The 20,841-nt window shown below is 41.3% G+C and overlaps 1 long non-coding RNA gene and 1 pseudogene across 1 annotated transcript in view; one reads left to right on the forward strand and one right to left on the reverse strand.

Moving 5' to 3' along the window:
- LOC138166790 (uncharacterized) overlaps positions 1–20,841 on the reverse strand; it is a 1,160,016-nt gene that overhangs the window by 787,473 nt on the left and 351,702 nt on the right. The gene's annotated exons all lie outside the window — the stretch shown is intronic.
- On the forward strand, positions 5,988–6,471 carry LOC138166802 (ATP synthase subunit delta, mitochondrial pseudogene; annotated as a pseudogene).

Raw genomic sequence — 20,841 nt, forward strand, 5'->3', positions numbered from 1 at the left:
GCACCTCATTATTAGTGATTTGGAACACTTCTTCACATGGCTACTGATAGCTTGGGTTTCTTCATCTAGAAATCACTTATATTCATATCCTTTGACCATTTATCAATTGCAGAATGACATTATAAATTTGCATCAGTTTCCTACATATATATGAAATCTTTATCTGAGAAATTTACTACAAAGACTTTTTTCCCAGTTGGTTTTGTTTCCCTCCACCCACCTACCACCATCTTTGAAAAGGACTAAGACCTGAATCAAAATTATCATGTTGAGGGTGATGCCAAATTTTTGCAATTTACAAAGGGTCTCTTCATTTAAAGAGGTGGTCAAATCTTTGCAATTCATAAAAAGTCTCTTCATGTAAAGGGGTGACCATGAGTAGGAATAGCACCAGGAATGTCAGGACTATGGTGATGATGATGATTCTGGGTCAAATTCTACCCCTGTGCTGAATCATGGGTGTTTTCACTGCTCCCCCACCCTACCTTTATTATTTCCATGCCAAGTAGGAGTGATTACTACTACTGGATGCTGCCACTGACCTCCACATCCCAGGATATCCCACTTGTGGACCTTGCTCTGATCCCCTTTTGTGAAGTGAGCATTTCTCCCTCATTCTTGGCCTTATTCTGCCCCTTATGGTCAGGGGGAGCATTGCAAGTTTCTGTGTTGCCACTCTTCCCTACCATGCAGAGGCAGGAACACTGTGGATACCACCTCTGATTAGACTGATTACCACCCTACAATGGGGCAAAAATTGACCCTCTGTGTCCAGGCCTGACTTTTCTCCCCATTTTGGAGCACTCTCATGTCAGGTTGGATGGGAAGTACCTCATGGTAAGCTACTGCTACTTTTAGAGGCATTATCACAAGAATCATGGAGGACAATTTAGACCCACCTAGATCATTCCATTTTAATCCTGCCAACTATATCGATTGTCCCAGGTTAAGGCTGACTCTAGCCAATTCTATGGAAGTTTAGGTTCAATAGGAAAATGAAATGGAGATACTCACAAGTTACTAAACGGTAGATAAAAAAAGATTTACTTTACCATAGAAGCAGAAAGCTATTCAACATGTATATTCATCAATGACAGCACAAGTTGATTTAGCTGAGTGAAGTTCTTTTCTGTACCTCTAAGTTGTCCATTTGATCTGATGTACTTGCCAAACCCTAGAGCTAGTCTGATGCCATATAAGGTTAATGGGATATAAGATCTTCCCTGCCCATTAATAGGCCTCACATGGAGCCCATTAAGGGAAGCTTGCTTAGAGGAGGCTTGCTTGTAGGAGGCTTGCTTGTAGGAAGGTTTTCACACTTTTTGCTAATTTCTAACTAGGCACTCAGTCACTTTGAAGGTTGTGAAGCCTTTCAGCTCTGAGAAGTGTATACATACTCTGAGTCGGTATTTTGCTTTGCGGGCTAGCTTATGAGAAGGATCTTATGATTCCCTGGTCAAGATTCTAAGTGACTGAGGTGGAGTCAAGAGGGCAGAGTAGAAAAAGTACCTCTGCTCAGCTCTGGCTCTCACCACTTCCAATCCATGTAAAAGGGGACTCTGAACAAACTTTGGAGCTACAGAACCCACAAAATGACACAGAAAAGCTAACCTCCTGCTGAGGACAGCCTGGCAGGCCTGACCAGCCTCCAGCTAGAGGGACTCCAGAACACCAACAGCTGTGGTGGTACAGAATTATCAACACATAGATACTAAGGACAAAGTGAGAGGTCAGTACAGGGTGGACTTTGGGACCCAGTAGTTGGGAGTGCCTCAGCTTTTGTCCCCAGGGGAGAGAAGCCCCTGAGGGCTGTGGTACAGCTGCTGCCACATGAAAGTTTCAGCTCCTGGCCTGTAGAGTGTAGGGGGACCAAGCTAAGTCTGAGGGGTAATCGCTCTTGCTTTAACCTTCTTGGATCTGGATTGTGGCCTAGGGTGGACATCCTGGGGTGCATGACCAGCTTGCCAGACCATGTGAAGGCTTCAAAGAGGGCACCCAACTAATACCTCTAGCAGCTTAGAAAACCCCAGCGTTTGGGATGAAAGCTCCCCTGTCTGGTAACAGAGGCCTGCTGTGGCAAAAAGCCCAAAAGTCAAGTAATCGAGGGGCAACATGACCAGGCAAAGGAAGCAAGGCAAACAGAATAATCCAACATTAAACTCCTATTTTGGGGACAAAAAGGATCAAAAACAGGAGGAAGACAGTGAAGTCAGAACTCCTGCACCAAAAGCTTCAAAGGAAAATACAAGCTGGTTACAGGCCATAGAGGACCTTAAGAAGCAGATAAGAGAAGTGGAGGAAAAATTGGGAAGAGAAATGAGAACAATGCAAGAAAATTATGGAATGAGTCAACAGCCTGAGGAAAATCATACCTTTAAAAATAGACTAATTCAAATGGCAAAAGAGATTCAAAAAGGCAATGAGGTGAAGAATGCCTTAAAAAGCCGAATTTGCCAGATGGAAAAAGAATCTCAAAAGCTCACTGAGGAGAATAGTTCCTTCAGAATTAGATTGGAGCAAATGGAAGCTAATGACTTTATGAGAAATCAAGATGCCAGATCCAAACAAATGAAAGAATAGAAGGCAATGTGAAATATCTTATTGGAAAAAAACACTGACCTGGAAAATAGACCCAGGAGAGATAATTTAAAAATTATTAGACTACCTGAAAGCCATGATCAAAGAAAGAAACTTGAAATCATTATCCAAAAAAATTCTCAAGGAAAACTGCCCTGATGTTTTAGAATCAGAGGGCAAAATAGAGGTTGAAACAATCCACCGATCACCTCCTGAAAAAGATCCCAAAAAGAAAACTCCTAGGAACATTATAGCCAGGTTCCGGAATTCCCAGATCAAGGAGAGAATATTACAAACAGCCAGGAAGAAACAATTTGAATATTGTGGAAACACAATCAGGATAACTCAGTATCTGGCAGCTTCTACACTGAGGGATCAAAGGCCTTGGAATATGATATTCTGGAGGGCAAAGGAGCTGGGATTAAAACCAAGAATCACCTACCCAGAAAAACTGAGTATCATGTTTCAGGGGAAAGTATGGTCATTCAGTGGAACAGAGGACTTTCAAGCATTCTTGCTGAAAAAACCAGAGTTGAATAGAAAATTTGACATTCAGATACAAGAAGCAGAAGAAGCATGGGAAGGTAAACAGGGAAAAGAAGTCATAAGGAACTTATCAAAGTTGAACTACTAACATTCCTTCATGGAAAAACGATAATTGTAACTAATGAAATTTTTCTCAGTATGAAAATAGTGGAAGGAAATATGTATATATGTCTATATCAGAGGATATACGGGCCTATGAATACATGTGTGAATATGCGTATATATGTTTACTGGTTTACATAGATATAGGGCACAGGACCAATTTTATAGGAAGGGATGATACTTAAAAGGTGAAATTAAGAGGTGAGAGAGGAATATAATGAGAGGAAATGGGGAGAGACAAAATGGGGTAAACTATCTCATATAGAAGAGGCAGGGGAAAAGGGTTACAATGGAGGGGAAGAATAGGAAGGCAAAACCTTATTCAACCTTATTCTCATTGAATTTGGCTCAGGGAGGAAACGAAATACACACTAAATAGGGTATCTCACCCTCCAGGAGAGTAGGGGTGAAAGGGTTGAGAGGGTGATGATGGAAGGGAGGGCAGGCTGTGGGGGAGGGAAGTTAGAAACTCCCACTTTTGAAAAGGGACAGGATCAAAGTAGAGAATAAAACAAGTGGGAGGTGGGATAGGAGGGAGGGAAATATAGTCAGTCTTTTACAATATATCTACTATGTTAATGTTTGCATTAGCTACACATGTACAACCTATACTGAACTGCTTATCTTCCCAGTAAGGGTGGTTGACAAGGGAGAAAGGGAATGAATCTGGAATTCAAAGTTTTAAAATCAAATGTTTAAAAAATATACATATATATATACTATTATTACATTATTTTATTATATTATTTTACATGTAATTGGGAAATAAGATATATAGGCACTGGGGCATAGAGATCCACCATGCCCTACTGGAAAAGTCAAAGGGGGTATGGAAGAAGATAAGGGAGAGAGCAGATTGGAGGAGGGGGTGTCCTGTGGGACTGCTATTTGGGGGCAGTGGGTAGGGGGAAAACGGGGAGAAAATTTGTAACTCAAAATCTGGCGGAAATGAATGATGTAAATCAGAAGTTAATAAAGCATTTGAAAAATGAAAAAAAAAAAGATTCTGAGTGACTTATGTTTAGAGTTCCTGACTTCTCAAATGTAAAGGCTGTCTAGATTCAGGGAAGTATGTAAAGTGTATAGTTGATTCAGACAGTCAGAGCCCTGCCTATTGGTCTTTCTTTCTCTGCTTGTATTTTCTCTATTTGTATTTTCTCTGACATTCAGGATGCTGACTTTTCCCCTAAACTAGTGAATGTAATTTAAAAAGATTGTTGACACCTTAAAACTATCTTTCCTAGTAAAGCAGAGCTAAGAACCTATGCTAGCAGCCATCCTGGGTATGCCAGTGTGTTGCCGCTACATGCCCTTATGGATGTTTTTACTCATGTAACAAGAAAGTGATGTCATGTGCCCAAGTCCTTGGTCCCTGGGCCAATCAATCCTGATTATAATCTCAATACATATTAAGGATAATTTGCCCAACTTGAATGGGAATGGGAGTTGGAATTTTGCTTCCACCAAACTTGCCTAAACGTATATGTCCTCTAAACATCCCCATTTTTATCAATGGGACAAGCATAGTCATAGTCACACAGGTTTGAAACCTCAAAGCTACCTTTGACTTTTCCCTCTCCTTTGACACCTATCAATTACCCAAACAGTACCCAAATCCTTTCAACTCTATTCGAAAATGCCCACTCTTTATCCCACACCTCCACTACACTAGTTCTAGTACTATCTTTACTTGTCTAGACTCTTTGTCCAGTTAATCTCCATGCTTCCAAGTTTCTCCCTTCTCCAATTTATCCCTCTCATGTACCCCAAAATAAATCCTGAGGCATAGTATTTATTATGTTACCTCTACAAAAATATTCAGTAACTCATTGTTTCTGAGACAAAACACAAATTCTTTAACCTAACATCAAATAAAGGCATCTTGTCCCATACCAGTACCTTCTGTTATGGTTTTATCTCCCCAGCATCCTAATATTCATTGTACTTGGGAAGACAGTATATGACAGGGTGGCAATATCACAGACAGAAAGTAAAGCAAATTGCACTTTGCTAGCAGGGCCTGTGTGTTTTTCATCCTTGAATGACTCTGACTAGTCTATTAGCAAAGAGATAGACAGCAGTAAATAAAGATGCCTGAGAGGGAAAACCAGGCTAGCACCACACTGCCCTCAAGAGAAACCAGCAGAGATTTCTAAGTTGCCATCTCACATCAATGGGAAGCTAATCTAAAGGTTAAATGAGTGAAAACTCTGGGCAAACAACTCTGCCAGTTCCCATTGGGAGTAGTTAGGGAGAAATGAACTTTTGCAATTTGGGGCCTCCCTGCTTCTGAGGAGATTAATGTGGAGCAAATGAGGAAGAGCATAAACTGGGGAATACGCAGGATGGTCACGTGCATTGGTATTAATTCATTTTTATTCATTTCAAATGCCCTGATTAAAGCATGAACTTTAAGGAAAACAACAATTATAAGTGAAGGGGACTTTTCACAGTCCTCCAACCCCACCCAAAAGAAATTATGCACCACATACAGATTAATTACAATCCATAACAAAATGACATACTAAATTAATTAATTTTGGAAATTTCTAATACATGGAACATCCAATCAGCATCCCTTTCCCACTACTCCCAGTTGGGGCTGAAAAAAGAGACCAGAACCCTGAACCAGTTCTCTCTCCAAAAGTTACTCAGGACAAGAACTTAAGTCGAAAAATACTACACCACCATCACAAGACAGTCTTGCAGGTCAGTCTCTGGTGTCTTTTTAAGAGCAAAAAGTCACCACCCCCACCACCGCCATGCTTCTCACCACCCTGCTTCGCCACTGCGGCTTCTGCTTGCGTTGCCCAGCCCCGTCCGGCCCTTGCAGCCCCTCCGGCCCCGCCTCCACTGAGGCCGCCCCCGACCAAATGTCCTTCGCCTTCACCTCCCCGATGCAGGTGTATTTCAACGAGGCCAATGTGAAGCAGGTGGATGTCCCAACCCAGAGTGGGGCCTTTGGAATCCTTGCTGCCCACGTGCCCACCCTGCAGGTGCTGAAGCTCTGCGCCCATGCACGCCGCAGATGGCACCACCACCAAGTATTTTGTGAATGCCGATTCCTCGGTGCAGCTGCTGGCGGAGGAAGCTGTGGCTCTAGACATGCTGGACCTGGCGGCTGCCAGATCCAACCTGGAAAAGGCGCACTCAGACTTGTCAGGGGCATCAGATGAGGCAGCCTGGGCCGAGGTTCAGATCCAGATAGAAGCCAATGAAGCTATCGTGAAAGCGCTGGAATGGTGATCTGGGAAGCTGAACCCTTGCAGTCGTCCAGAGATGGTGTGACCTTTCTACTCCATGGCAATCACCCAGAGCTGAGGAGACTAGGAAATACACATAAAGGAAGAGGATGCCTATCCCCCCAACTCCCCTTCTTACTCTCCACCCCCAGAATAAAATCCACAAGAGTTCTGGACTTTAAAAAAAAAAAAAAGAGCAAAAAGTCAGAAGAAAAAGTAAAGGGTGGAATTTAGAAAAAAAAAAAAACACCAAAGATATCAAAAGGAAAGACTTAAGTAAGGCACACAGGCAGATGAGCCAATGGAGATCTTAAAACCTGAAGTAATAGTGAGTAAAACTTCAAAAAGACCTCAATTTTTTCTTTTTTAAATTAAGCAATTGGGGTTAAGTAACTTGCTCAAGGTTACACGGCCAGTTAATTCTGGGTGTGGTGCTGAGTATCTGAGCCCGGATTTGATATCCAGGTTATCCCAACACTGGGGCCGGTGCTCTTACTCGCTGAGCCATGTAGCCGGCCCTACAATTCTTCTAACAAATATTATAACATGTAGAGAAGTAAACCAACAGGCCCTGAGGAAAGAAAGCATCCTGTGGACTCCCCAGAGAGTGAAACAAAAACAAAAACTTCAGAATGGTTCAAAAGAAAAAGAAAATCCACAAAAGAGCATTTCACAATTCAAAAAAGAAGGCTTTCCTTACTTGTACCCTGGGAGGTTAGACTTGTCAAGTGCCACCTTCTATTTCAAGTCTCCTGATCACCAAGCTGCTAGAGCACTCTCTCCCAAAACTACCTGATATCCACTGTGTATGTATGTGTGTATGTGTGTGTGTGTGTATGATATATATATGTATGTTCTCTCTCGTGTTAGCATACAAGCTCCTTGAGGATAGGAACTGTTTCACATTTAATTTTGTATTGCCAGTGCTTAACATATCACCTGGCACATAGCAGGTGTTTAATAAGTACTTGTCGATTGATTAATTTGGTTGACCCTGAAAGGCAAAACTGGGAGCAAGCATTGTAAGTCACAAAGAGGCAAATTTAGACTTGATTAAAGGACAAACCCCCTAATAGTTAACATTATCCAAAAGTGAAATGGGCTGTTGCAAAAGAGTGTGATTCACACTTTCACCCAATGTTGTTACACAAAGGTTGGATAAATACTAGTTAGTATGTTGTAGAGAACATTTTCCTTCAGATGAAGATTAGACTAATTGGACCCTGAGGTCCTTTCCATCTCTAAGATTCTGTGAAATAGGCTCTAGTAATACTATTTGCTCCCATTTTACAAATGAGAAAACTGAGACTCAGAAAATTCAAGTGACTTTCCCAGGGCCACTTAGTTATGAAGCTAGAGTTCAAACTCAACTCTTTTAGCTATGTGTTTAGAGGTCATTTAGTATGTCAGTGGTAATGAACATACCCAAAAAAATGAAAGGACAGTATACTTAAACAGATTCATCAAGTAAAAATGAAGTAATTGGAAATTTTACATAAGGGCTTAACCTATACATATAAGAATTTCTATCAATTAATTGTCCTCCCAACAATCATGTGGATTAGGAAATATCTAGGTATTATTTGTGACTACTTTATATCTAGAAACTGAGGCACTAAGAGATAAACTAAGTGCCGGTGATCACACACTGAACTACCACCAGCATGGAAAATGCATTCCTGTGCTAACTGTGGTAGTTTTCTAATTATGGCTGTTGCCTTCCATTGATGATTTGACTAAAATCTCCTCCTTGTCCCTACTCTGGACTTAGGGGTATTGGTGAGTGCCCCTTGAAAACAATGTTCTACTATTCAAATTGCAAACAGACAGGCCCCTCTGTCTAATTGATGAATGGTATGAAAGTTGTGTGAGTCACAAAGCCTAAATGGCTAGCTCTAATCACTTGAAGATTCAGTCATATCCCAACAATGCACCATGGAGATGAGTGCCATTGCTTTCAGGAAATGGAATTTATAAATAAAAATAAGATGACTTCTGTTGGACTTTTTCATCATTGCAGAACATAAATTACAAGCAATTCTAATAAACATGAAGTCTATTTTAGCCCAAGAATTGTCCATGGCTTTAAAAAATTAGCCTTCCAGAATAAATGCATCAAGCATTAATTCTGTTACCTTTTGGTTCAACTTTTTGTGTATAACCTCAAAATCATACGATCTGTGGATGAACTGAAGAAACTGGAGGTGTTTATTCTGAAGTAGAGAAGACAGGTAGAACATGATGTTCATCTTTAAATATTTTAAAGGTGGTCACATAGAAGAATGAATGAACTTAGTCTTTTTGGTCCCAGTGGAAAGCACTAGGAGAAACGAGTCAAAGCAGCAAAAGGCCAAATTTAGGTTTGTGGCAAGGAGAGACTTCCTAACAATTAGAAATGACTAGGCTGCCTCGGGAAGTAGTGGGTTTTCCCTCACTGGAGGTGTTTAAACAATGGTTGGATGACTGCTTGTCACAGTTATAGAGGAATTCTGGTTCAATTACAGGGAAACTATGGAGACTACATGTGTTTCAAATTTACATGCCATTTGATGCTTTGATAGTCAATAGAAAAATCAAGAACTCCTTAGGATTTCACTTTTTTCTTTCTGTATCTGTAAGTCAGTCAACAAGTATTTATTAAGGGCTTATTGTGTGCCTGGCACTGTGCTAAGTACTGGGGTTACCAAAGACAAAAACAGTGTCTGCCTTCATGGGGTTCACATTCCAACAGGGAGACAACATACATTTAGTTGGACACCACAAAACTCCCTAGAGCAGACTTAACCAGATTAAAATATAATTGGGAATATATAATAAAAGAAATAAAAATGCAATGTAACATACATATTGTTAATTTGTGATGTTATAAGTCAATATGTGGTCTCTGTGCTACAGGACATATACAGGGTAAATAAAAAGTCTATTCATTAGAAGTATTAACTGTGGGGCAGAGTCAAGATGGGGAGTAGAAGCAGGACTTCCACAGGGCTCTGGCTTCCACCTTCCCCAATCCACGTAAAAGGGGACTCTAAATAAACTTTGGAGCTACAGAACCCACAAAATGACACAGAGAAGCTAACCTCCCACTGAGGAGAGCCTGGCAGGCTGGCAGCAAGCAACCAGCGCAGCGCTCTGGGAGCCAAGCCCAGCCACTCGCAAGCCGAGGTTTTAGCCCCAGGGTGGGCCTGACCAGCCACCAACTGGGGGGACTCCAGATCACCAGCAGCTATGGCCATTTCCAGATTCATCAACACATAGATGCAAAGAACAAAGTGAGAGGTCAGTGCAGTCTGGACTTTGGGATCAGTAGTTGGGAGTGCGTTAGCTTTTGCCCCCAGGGCGAAACCACTGAGGCGCCTTGCCGATGCCACGTGGCAGCTTCAGCTCCTGGCCTGCAGAGTGTAGGGGGACTAAGCAACTATTCTGAGGGGTTATCACTCTTGCTTTAACCTGCTTGGATCTGGACTGTGGTCTAGGGTGCAGATCCTGGGGTGAGTGACCAGTTTGCCAGAGCGTGTGGAGTCCTAAGAGAGGGCACCCAACTAATACCTCTGGCAGATGAGAAAACCCCAGTGTTTGGACGAAAGCTCCCATATCTGGTAGCAGAGTCCTACTATGGGAAAAAGCCCAGAGCTCAAATAACTGAGGGACAACATGACCAGACAAAGGAAGCAAAACAAAATTAAGACTCCTATTTTGGGGTCCAACATTAGACTCCTATTTTGGGGGAAAAAAGGAGCAAAGCATGGAACAGGAGGAAGACAGTAAAGTCAGAACTCCTGCACCAAAACTTCAAAGGAAAATACAAGCTGGTTACAGGCCATAGAGGACCTTAAGAAGCAGATAGAAGAAGTGGAGGAAAAACTGGGAAGAGAAATGAGAGCAATACAAGAAAATTACTAATTGAGAGTCAACAGCCTGACTGAGGAAAATCACACCTTAAAAAACAGACTGACTCAATTGGCAAAAGAGGCTCAAAAAGGCAATGAGGAGAGGAATGCCTTGAAAAGCTGAATTTGACAGATGGAAAAGGAATCTCAAAAGCTCAATGAGGAGAGTCGTTCCCTCAGATTTAGATTGGAGCAATAGGAAGCTAGTGACTTTAAGAGAAATCAAGATGCTGTTAAACAGATCCAAACAAATGAAGAATAGAAGGCAATGTGAAATATCTCATTGGAAAAACTACTGACCTAGAAAATAGATCCAGGAGAGATAATTTTAAAATTATTGGAATACCTGAAAGCCATGATCAAAGTAAGAATGTAGAAATCATCCTCCAAGAAATTCTCAAGGAAAATTGCCCTGATGTTTTAGAACCAGAAGGCAAAATAGAAGTTGAAAGAATCCACTGATCACCTCCTGAAAAAGATCCCAAAAAGAAAACCCTTAGAAATATTATAGCCAGGTTCTGGAACTCCCAGATCAAGGAGAGAATATTACAAACAGCCAGGAAGACACAATTTGAATATTGTGGAAACACAATTAGGATAACACAGGATCTGGCAGCTTCCACACTGAGGGATCAAAGGGCATGGAATAGGATATTCCAGAGGGCAAAGGAGCTGTGATTAAAACTAAGAGTCACCTACCCAGAAAAACTGAGTATCATCTTTCAGGGGAAAAATATGGTCATTCAGTGGAATAGAGGACTTTCAGGCATTCTTGCTGAAAAAACCAGAGTTGAATAGAAAATTTGACATTCAGATACAAGAAGCAAGAGAAGCTTGAGAAGGTAAACAGTGAAAAGAAATCATAAGCCACTGATCAAAGTTTAACTATTAACATTCCTACGTGGAAAAATGATAATTGTAACTGATGAAACTTTTCTCAGTATGAAAATAATTGAAGGAAATAGAAATATATATGTATCAGGACATACGGGTGTATGAATACATGTGTGAATGTGTGTATATATGCTTACAGGTTTACATAGATATAGGGCACAGGACCAATTCAATAGGAAGGGATAATACTTAAAAGGGGAAATTAAGAAGTAAGAGAGGAATATGAGAGGAGATGGAGAGAGACAGAATGGGGTAAACTATCTCATGAAGAAGAGGCAAGGGAAAAGGGTTACAATGGAGGGGAAGAATAGGAAGGCAAAAGGGAATGGATCAACCTTATTTTCACTGAATTTGGCTCAGGGAAGGAATAAAATACACAAAATAGGGTATCTTACCCTACATAAGAGTAGGGGGAAGGGGATGAGAGGGGGGATGATGGAAGGGAGGGCAGGCTGGGGGGGAAGGTAAGGTGGAAGCAGTCACTTTTGAAAAGGGATGGGATCACAGTAGAGAACAGAACAAGTGGGTGGTGGGATAGGAGGGAGGGAAATATAGTCAGTCTTTTACAATATATCTATTATGTTAATGTTTTGCATTAGCTACACATATACAATCTATACTGAACTGCTTATCTTCCCAGTAAGGGTGTGTGACAAGGAAGAAAGGGAAATGAATCTGGAATTCAAAGTTTTAAAATCAAATGTTTAAAATTATATATACATATATACTATTATTAATACTATCTTATATGTAATTGGGAAAGAAGATATACAGGCACTGGGGCATAGAGATCCACCATACCGTATTGGAAAAGTTTTTTTTTGTTTGTTTGTTTTTGTCCAAGGCTCTTTATTGAGAAAATTAAAATTCCACCCCCAAGGAGCCGGCCTGGGGGGAGGCTGGCATCAGGGTTCCCAGCCATACCAGCCCCCAGGAATAAGACTCATCAGGCCTTTCTCTCTCAGGGACCCAGGGGGCCAGATCATCCTGTCTTTTCTGGGATCCAGGCTTCTGGGTCTCTGGACACCCCACGGATTCTGGTGTCCCCTCAAAGTTTGGGGGAGCTCAGTGCCTGGACCTGTCTGCTCAGCCCCAAGGGTCCCTCACTCCTCCCGCAACTTGTCTGGGGGTGTGGGAGGCTTATGGGGGCGGAGTCTTGGCTTCAGCCCTGGTGTCCCCTCCCCTGCGGCCAGGGCCCCCTCCCCCCAGGGCCAGCCCCAGCCCCAGGCCTGCCAGGGCCAGAAGGTGGATGCAGAAATAGATGGAGGCCCAGTAGCAGAGGGTGTCCTGCATAGAGAGCAGGACGAAGCCCATGCACATGTAGTCATAGGCCCGCATCTTCAGGAACCAGTGAGCCTAGTCCCACACCTGCTGGGCCTTGGGGCTGAGGCGGCCGCGCAGGCCTGACTCCAGGCAGCCCTCGGCAGCCAGGCACAGGGGGATGGTCATGAAGCTCAGGTAGTAGCCAGGGTGGATGCCGTGCCAGTAGGCGCTCAGCAACATGGTCCAGGTGCTCCTCAGCACATAGGAGCGCGCCGGCACGGTCTTCCTACTGGAAAAGTTTAAGGGGGTATGGGAGAAGATATGGGAGAAAGCAGATTGGAGGAGGGGATATCCTGTGCGGCTGCTATTCTGGGGTGGTCGGTAGGGGAAAGACGGGGAGAAAATTTGTAACTCAAAATCTGGTGGAAATTAATGATGTAAATCAAAAGTTAATAAAGCATTTGAAAAATGAAAATAAAGGAAAAAAGAGAAGTATTAACTGCTGGGGTGACCAGGAAAGACCTCCTGAAAAAGGTGGAATTTGAGCTGATTCTTGAAGGAAGTCAGAAACTAAGAAGGAGAGGTGAGAGGCTTGGGGGCACAGCCAATGCAAAGGCATGGAGATAGGAATTGGAATATTGTGTTAGGAACTGCACGTAGCCCAGTGAAAATCGATCATTTGTCCCTGGAAGGGAATGATGCATAAGAAGGCTATAAAGGTAGAATGAAGTTGGATTATAAAGAGCTTTAAATGCCAAACAAAGGACTTCATATTTTATCTTGGATGTCATAGAGAACCTTTGGAGTTCATTGAGTAGAGTACTGAAATGATCAGATTTATGCTTTAGAAAACTCGCCTTCAATGTGATGGATCAGTGGGAGAGGGGAGAAATTTGAGGCAGGAAGATCAACTAGAAGCCTTCTCACACCACTCCCACATACTCTTCAATTCAGTGAGACTGACCTTTTTTGCTGTTCCATAAATATGACATTCCATTTCTCAGTTCCAGGCATTGTTTCTGGCTATCTCAGACATCTGGAATTCTCTCCCTCTTCATTTCTGGCTTCTAACTTCCCTTATTTTCTTCAAGGCCCAACTAAAAACCCTTTTATTACAGGAAGCCTTTTCCAACCTCTCAATTCTAAGTGCCTTCAAATGGTTATTTTTTAATTGTCCTAAAGTTGCTTGCACATGTGTGTTTGCTTCTTGTCTCTCCCCTCAGAATGTGAGCTCCTTGAGGACAGGAACTGTCTTTTGTCTTTCTTGTATCCCTCATGCTTAGCACAGTTCCTGGCACATAGTAGGCACTTAATTAATGCTTTTTGATTGACTTCTCCCTGGGGAGAAGTAATAAGGGTCTGAACCCAGATTGTGGCTGTACCTGTATCAAGGTCTGCTGATGCTTATTTTTGGAGTTGATTATACACTCTTCTCTCCTTACCCATTCTGAGCTTGTATTACCCACTCTCTCTCCTCCTTTTTTCCCTCCTTCTACTTAACTCATTTTCATTTATGATGATGATGTTCTTTGTAGCACCTAGAGATATTTGGATAAATGCTATATCAACTCTCCAAAAGAAAGAAAATGGGGAGGGAAAGAGGAAATTGAAATATTACATGAATTTGGAAGCCAAAAGGATATAGGTCTTCTTCCCACTTTGGGAAAACAACACCAGAGAAATCTTCAGTAATTTGTTTAAGGCTATATACACCATTGTTCTGTGACTAAACATGGCCTAGAGCCCAGTAGCTCTATAGTAAAATGGAAAAAGCATTACAGTTTGGAATCAAAACATCTGGGTTTAGATCCTGGCTCTAATGCTTACTACCTGTGTAACTTTGGCCAAGTCAACTAATCTTTTTATTTGGTTTCAATGGTAAAAGGGTATAGACTGAATTATTTCAAATGTCCTTTCCAGCTCTAAAAATCTTACCATCTTTATATGGTATATTCTTATATGGTGTATTCTATATTCTATATAATCTTATTCCCTGACTGAAAAGAATTGGTCTTTCTCCCCAGGTATCTTCCCTTGCTAATACAGATAGAGAGGAGCTCAAAGCCAGACTCTTACTCCATATCAATTAATCTTAGTATAAGGTCAATTTTCAATGACTTTTATCCCCTATAAAACTGTCCAGTTCAGACTGCATTCCTGGTTGCTTCTCACCAGACCAGAATGAATCATCCTTCCTTCAGAGCTATCCACTTTTCCAAGGATACAAGGAAATCTCTTCCTTGTACTATCTATAAAGGCTTTAGCAAAGAACCAGTCAAAGATATACCAGAGATTTTAAAAGTGGAATTCTCTAGGTTCTGTATGAATGGAATCATAGAGGTTCTCTATTCTGCAATAGGGATAGTTCATAATCTACAAAAAAAATTCTCAGCTAGTTGAGAAAAGTAGATCTATCATGGCAAAGTAAAAGCAGGGATTTGCATGAGATCTCCCACAAACCCCTCCAAATACCTTTAAAAATGACTCTAAACAAATTCTAGAGCTACAGAACCCATAAAATGATAGAGTAAAGTGATCTCCAGCCCAAGACACCTGGAAGGCCAACAGGAAGAATATATCACACTAGGCTGGGAACAGAGCACAGTCCAGCATGGACCAGAGCAGACCTCAGGAGACTGAATCACTGCAGCTGTGACAGTTTCCAAGCTTCTCAACTTAAAAATGGCAAAGACAGCATAGACGATCAATGGGAAAACTCTGTGGGACCTGGGTGAAAGAGGAACACAGTCTGGCTGGTCTCCAGGCCCAGCCCTAGGGCCACAGAGGGGGTGGTGTCACCGGCAACATTAGTAGCCACAGTGGCTGCTTCCAGAGCTGTGGGCCCACAGACAGTGAGTGAGTGAGCACCTGATACAAAACTCCTGAAGCCTAGGACAGTACACCCACTGGAAGCAGAATCCTACCCTGACAAAGAGCTAGAAAGTCAAGTATTGGGCTGGGAATATAAGGAAACAGCATTAAAAAAAAAAAGTCAGATTATAGGATTTTACTTTGGTGACAAAGAAGATCAAAAAATGCAACCAGAAGACAACAAAGTCAAATCTCCTTCATCAAAAACCTCCAAGAAAAATATAAATTGGTCATAGGCCATGAAAGAGTTCAAAAAGGATTTTGAAAATCAAATAAAAGAAATAGAGGAAAAATTGGGAAGAGAAAGGAGAATGATACAAGAAAATTATGAAAAACAAGTCAACAGTTTGTTAAAGGAGACCCAAAAAAATACCGAAGAAAATAACACCTTTAAAAATAGACTAACTCAAATGGCAAAAGAGGTCTAAAAAACCAATGAAATGAAGAATGCCTTAAAAAGTAGAATTTGACCAAATGGAAAAGGAAATTCAAAAACTCACTGAAGAAAATAATTCCTTCAAAATTAGAATGGAGCAAATGGAAGCTAATGACTTTATGAGAAATCAAGAAATTATAAAAGAGAAATAAAAGAATGAAAAAACAGAACACAATGTAAAATATCTTATTGGAAAAACCACTGACCTAGAAAACAGATCCAGGAGAGATCGTTTTAAAATTATTGGACTACCTGAAAGCCATGATCAAAAAAAGAGCCTAGACATAGTCTTTCAAGAAACTATCAAGGAAAACTACCTGGGTTTTCTAGAACCAGAGGAGAAAATAGAATTGTAAGAATCCACCAATTGCCTCTTAAAAGAGACTGCCCCCCCCCCAAAAAAAAACTCCTAGGAATATTGTAGCCAAATTGCAGAGTTCCCAGGTCAAGGAGAAAATATGGCAGGCATCCAGAAAGGAACAATTCAAGTATTGTGGAAATACAATCAGGATAACACAATAAATAGCAGCTTCTACATTAAGGGATCAAAAGGTTTGCAATACAATATTCCAGAGGTCAGAGGGGTTAAGATTAAAACCACGAATCACCTAAGCAGTAAAACTGAGTATAATACTTCAGGGGAAAATGAATATTCAATGAAATAGAAGACTTTCAAACATTCTTTTTTTTTATCTTTTTTTTCAAATGTTTTATTAACTTCTGATTTACATCATTCATTTCTGCCAGATTCTGAGTTACAAATTTTCTCCCTGTTTTCCCCCTACCCACTACCCCAAAATAGCAGTCCCACAGGATATCCCCTCCTCCAGTCTGTTCTCTCCCATATTTTCTCCCATACCCCTTTAGACTTTTCCAGTGGATCTCTATGCCCCAGTGCCTGTATATCTTATTTCCCAATTACATGTAAAATAGCATTAATAATAGTATATATATATATATATATACATACATATACATATATATATTTTATTATTTTCTTTTAAAACTTTGAATTCCAGATTCATTCCCTTCCTCCCTTTCCCACCCTTACTGGGAAGACATGCAGTTCAGTATAGGTTGGACGTGTGTGGCTAATGCAAAACAATAACATAGTTGATACATTGTAAAAGATTGACTATATTTCCCTCCCTCCTATCCAACCTCCCACTTGTTCTATTCTCTACTTTGATCCCATCCCTTCTCAAAAGAGGGTGCTCCCAACTTCCCTCTCCCCCAGCCTGCCCTCCCTTCCATCATCCCCCCTCTCATCCGCTTCCCCCTACTCTCCTGTAGGGTAAGATACCCTATTTAGTGTGTATTTCATTCACTCCCTGAGCCAAATTCAGTGAGAATAAGGTTGACCCACTCCCTTTTGCCTTCCCATTCTTCCCTTCCATTGTAACCATTTTCCCTTGCCTCTTCTATATGAGATAGTTTACCCATTGTGTCTCCCCATCTCCTCTCATTATATTCCTCTCCCACCTCTTAATTTCACCTTTAAAGTATCATCCCTTCCTATTAAATTGGTCCTGTGACCTCTATCTATGTATACCTGTAAACATATACACACACATTCAAATATGTATTCATATACCCTCATATATAGACATATATAGACATATATATATATATATATTCCCTTCCACTACTGAAAAAAAGTTTCATCAGTTACAATTATTGTTTTTCCATGTAGGAATGTTAATAGTTCAACTTTGATAAGTTCCTTATGATTTCTTCTCCCTGATTACCTTCTCATGCTTCTCTTGCTTCTTGTATATGAATGTCAAATTTTCTATTCAACTCTGGTTTTTCAGCAAGAATGCTTGAAAGTCCTCTATTCCACTGAATGACCATATTTTCCCCTGAAACATAATAATCAGTTTTGCTGGGTAGGTGACTCTTGGTTTTAATCCCAGCTCCTTTGACCTCTGGAATATCATATTCCAAACCTTTCGATCCCTCAGTGTAGAAGCTGCCAGATCCTGTGTTATCCTGATTGTGTTTCCCCAATATTCAAATTGTTTCTTCATGGTTGCTTGTAATATTCCCTCTTTGATCTAGGAATTTCAGAACCTGGCTGTAATATTCCTAGGAGTTTTCTTTTTGAGATCTTTTTCAGGAGGTGATCGGTGGATTCTTTCAACCTCTATTTTGCCTTCTCGTTCTAAAACATCAGGGCAATTTTCTTTGAGAACTTCCTGGAGGATGATTTCTAGGTTCTTTCCTTGAGCATGGCTTTCAGGTAGTCCAATAATTTTGAAATTATCTCTCCTGGATCTATTTTCCAGGTCAGTGGTTTTTCCAATAAGATATTTCACATTGCCTTCTATTCTTTCATTTGTTTGCATCTGTTTAATAGCATCTTGATTTCTCATAAAGTCATTAGCTTCCATTTGCTCCAATCTAATTCTGAAGCAACGATTCCCCTTATTGAGCTTTTGAGATTCTTTTTCCATCTGGCAAATTTGGCTTTTTAAGGCATCCTTCTCCTCGTTGCCTTTTTGAGCCTCTTTTGCCATTTGAGTTAGTCTATTTTTTAAGCTGTGATTTTCCTCAGTCAGGCTGTTGACTCTCATTTCGTAATTTTCTTGCATCATTCTCATTTCTCTTCCCAATTTTTCCTCCACTTCTCTTATCTGTTTCTTAAGGTCCTCTATGGCCTGTAACCAGCTTGTATTTTTCTTTGAAGCTTTTGGTGCAGGAGTTCTGACTTTACTGTCTTCCTCCTGTTCCATGCTTTGCTCCTTTTTGTCCCCAAAATAGGAATGTAATGTTAGAATCTTCTGTCTGTTTTGTTTTCTCAGCCTGGTCATGTTGCCCCTCAGTCACTTGACCCCTGGGCTTTTTGCCACAGTAGGACTCTGCCACCAGACAGGGGAGCTTTCATCCCAAACTGCTGGGGTTTTCTGAGCTGCTGGAGGTATTAGATGGGTGCCCTCTCTGAGGTCTCCACACACTCTGACAAGCTAGACACACACCCCAGGACCTCCACCCTAGACTGCCATCCAGATCCAAGCTGGTTAAAGCAAGAGAGATTGCCCCTCAGACTAGTGCTTGGTCCCCCTACACTCTGCAGGCCAGGAGCTGAAGCTGCCATGTGGCACTGGCTGTGCCAGAATCTCAGCCGCTTCTTGAGCTGGGGGCAAAAGCCACACACTCCCACTTACTGGTTCCCAAATTCCAGACTGCACTGACCTCTCACTTTTTCCTTCACATCTATGTATTGATAAATCTGGAAATGGCCACAGCTGCTGTTGATCTGGAGTCCCTCAGGCCAGCAGCTGGTCAGACCTACCCTGGCACTAAAGCCTCGGGTGGGGCTGGACTTAGCTCCCAGAGCACCACGCTGGCCTATTCCTGCTGGCCTTCCGAGCTGTCCTCAGCAGGAGGTTAACTTCTCTGTGTCATTTTGTTGGTTCTGCAGCTCCAATGTTTGTTTAGAGTCCCCTTTTACATGGATTGGGGAAGGAGGAAGGCAGAGCCATGGGCCGCCATCTTGACTCCATCCCCCCCCTTTCAAACATTCTTGCTGAAAAGACCATAGCTTAATAGAAGATTTGACTTTCAAACAAGAAGCAAAAGAAGCATGAAAAGATAAACAGGAAGGGGTGGCCAGGTAGCACAGTGAGTAAGAGCACCGGCCCCAGAGTTGGGATGATCTGGGATCGAATCCGGGCTCAGACACTTAGCACTCATCCAGAAACACCTGGCTGTGTAACTTTAAGCAAGTTACTTAACCCCAATTGCTTAGGGGTGGCCAGGTGGCAAAGTTAGTAAGAGCATTGGCCCCAGAGTTGGGATGACCTGGGATCGAATCCTGGCTCAGATACTTACTACCACACCAAGAAATAACTGGCCATGTAACCTTGAGTAAGTTACTTAACCCCAATTACTTTAAAAAAAAAAAAGATAAACAGGAAAGAAAAATCATAAGGGACTTATTAAAGTTGAACAATTTATATTCCTACATGGAAAGATGATATTTGCAACTCCTGAGACCTTTCTCAATATTAGAGTAGTTGGAGGAAATAGATAGGTACATGGATGGATGAATGGATGGATGGATGGATGGATGGATGGATGGATGGATGGATGGATGGATGGATAGGCAGACAAATAGATAGATAGATGGCACAGGGTGATTTGAATACAAAGGGATGGATGGCATGTAAAAAATAAAATTAAGTGGTGAAAGAGGAATATATTGGGCGGAGAAAGGGAGAGATAGAATGGGGTAAATTATCTCACATAAAAGAGGCAAGAAAAAGTTCCACAATGGAGAGGAATATGGGGAAGGTGAGAGGGAATGAGTGAACCTTACTCTCATCAGATTTGGCTTAAGGATGGAAAAATATACACACTTAATTGGGTGTCTTTCTCTACAGGAAAGTAAGGGGAAAAAAATAAGGCAGGAGGGATGATAGAAAAGAGAACAGATTGTTGAGGGGGTAGCCAGAAGCCAACACTTCTGAAAAGGGACAGGATCAAAGGCAAAAATAGAGTAAATAGGGGTCAGGATAGGATGGAGCGAAATATAGTTAGTCTTTCACAACCTGACTATGATGCAAGTGTTTTACATAACTACACATGTATAACCTATTTTGAATTGCTTGCTTTCTCAGTGAGGGTGGGTGGGGAGGGAAGAAGGGAGAGAATTTGTAACTCAAAGTTTTAAAAACAAACGTCAAAAATTGTTTTTACATGCAACTGGGAAATAAGATATAGAGGCAACGGTGTATAGAAATCTATCTTACCCTACAAGAAAATAATTAAGCAGAGGATAAGAGTGGGGGCATGATAGAAAGGAGGGCATATTGGGGGAAGGGGTCCATTTTGGGTTGGGGGAAGGGGAAAGATGGGAAGAAAATTTAGAACTCAAAATCTTGTGGAAATGAATGTTGAAAATTAAAAATAAATTAATTAATTTTTTAAAAAGTAGACCTATCATATCACATATCATATGCAAGGAACCAGCACTTAGCACAATGCCTGGCATATAGTAGTGTGATAGTAATGGCAA

The sequence above is a fragment of the Petaurus breviceps genome, unplaced genomic scaffold (genome assembly GCF_028583685.1).
Source record: "Petaurus breviceps papuanus isolate PSGF00001 unplaced genomic scaffold, PetGlider_PUasm1.0 226, whole genome shotgun sequence".
In the NCBI taxonomy this organism is placed as follows: domain Eukaryota; kingdom Metazoa; phylum Chordata; class Mammalia; order Diprotodontia; family Petauridae; genus Petaurus; species Petaurus breviceps.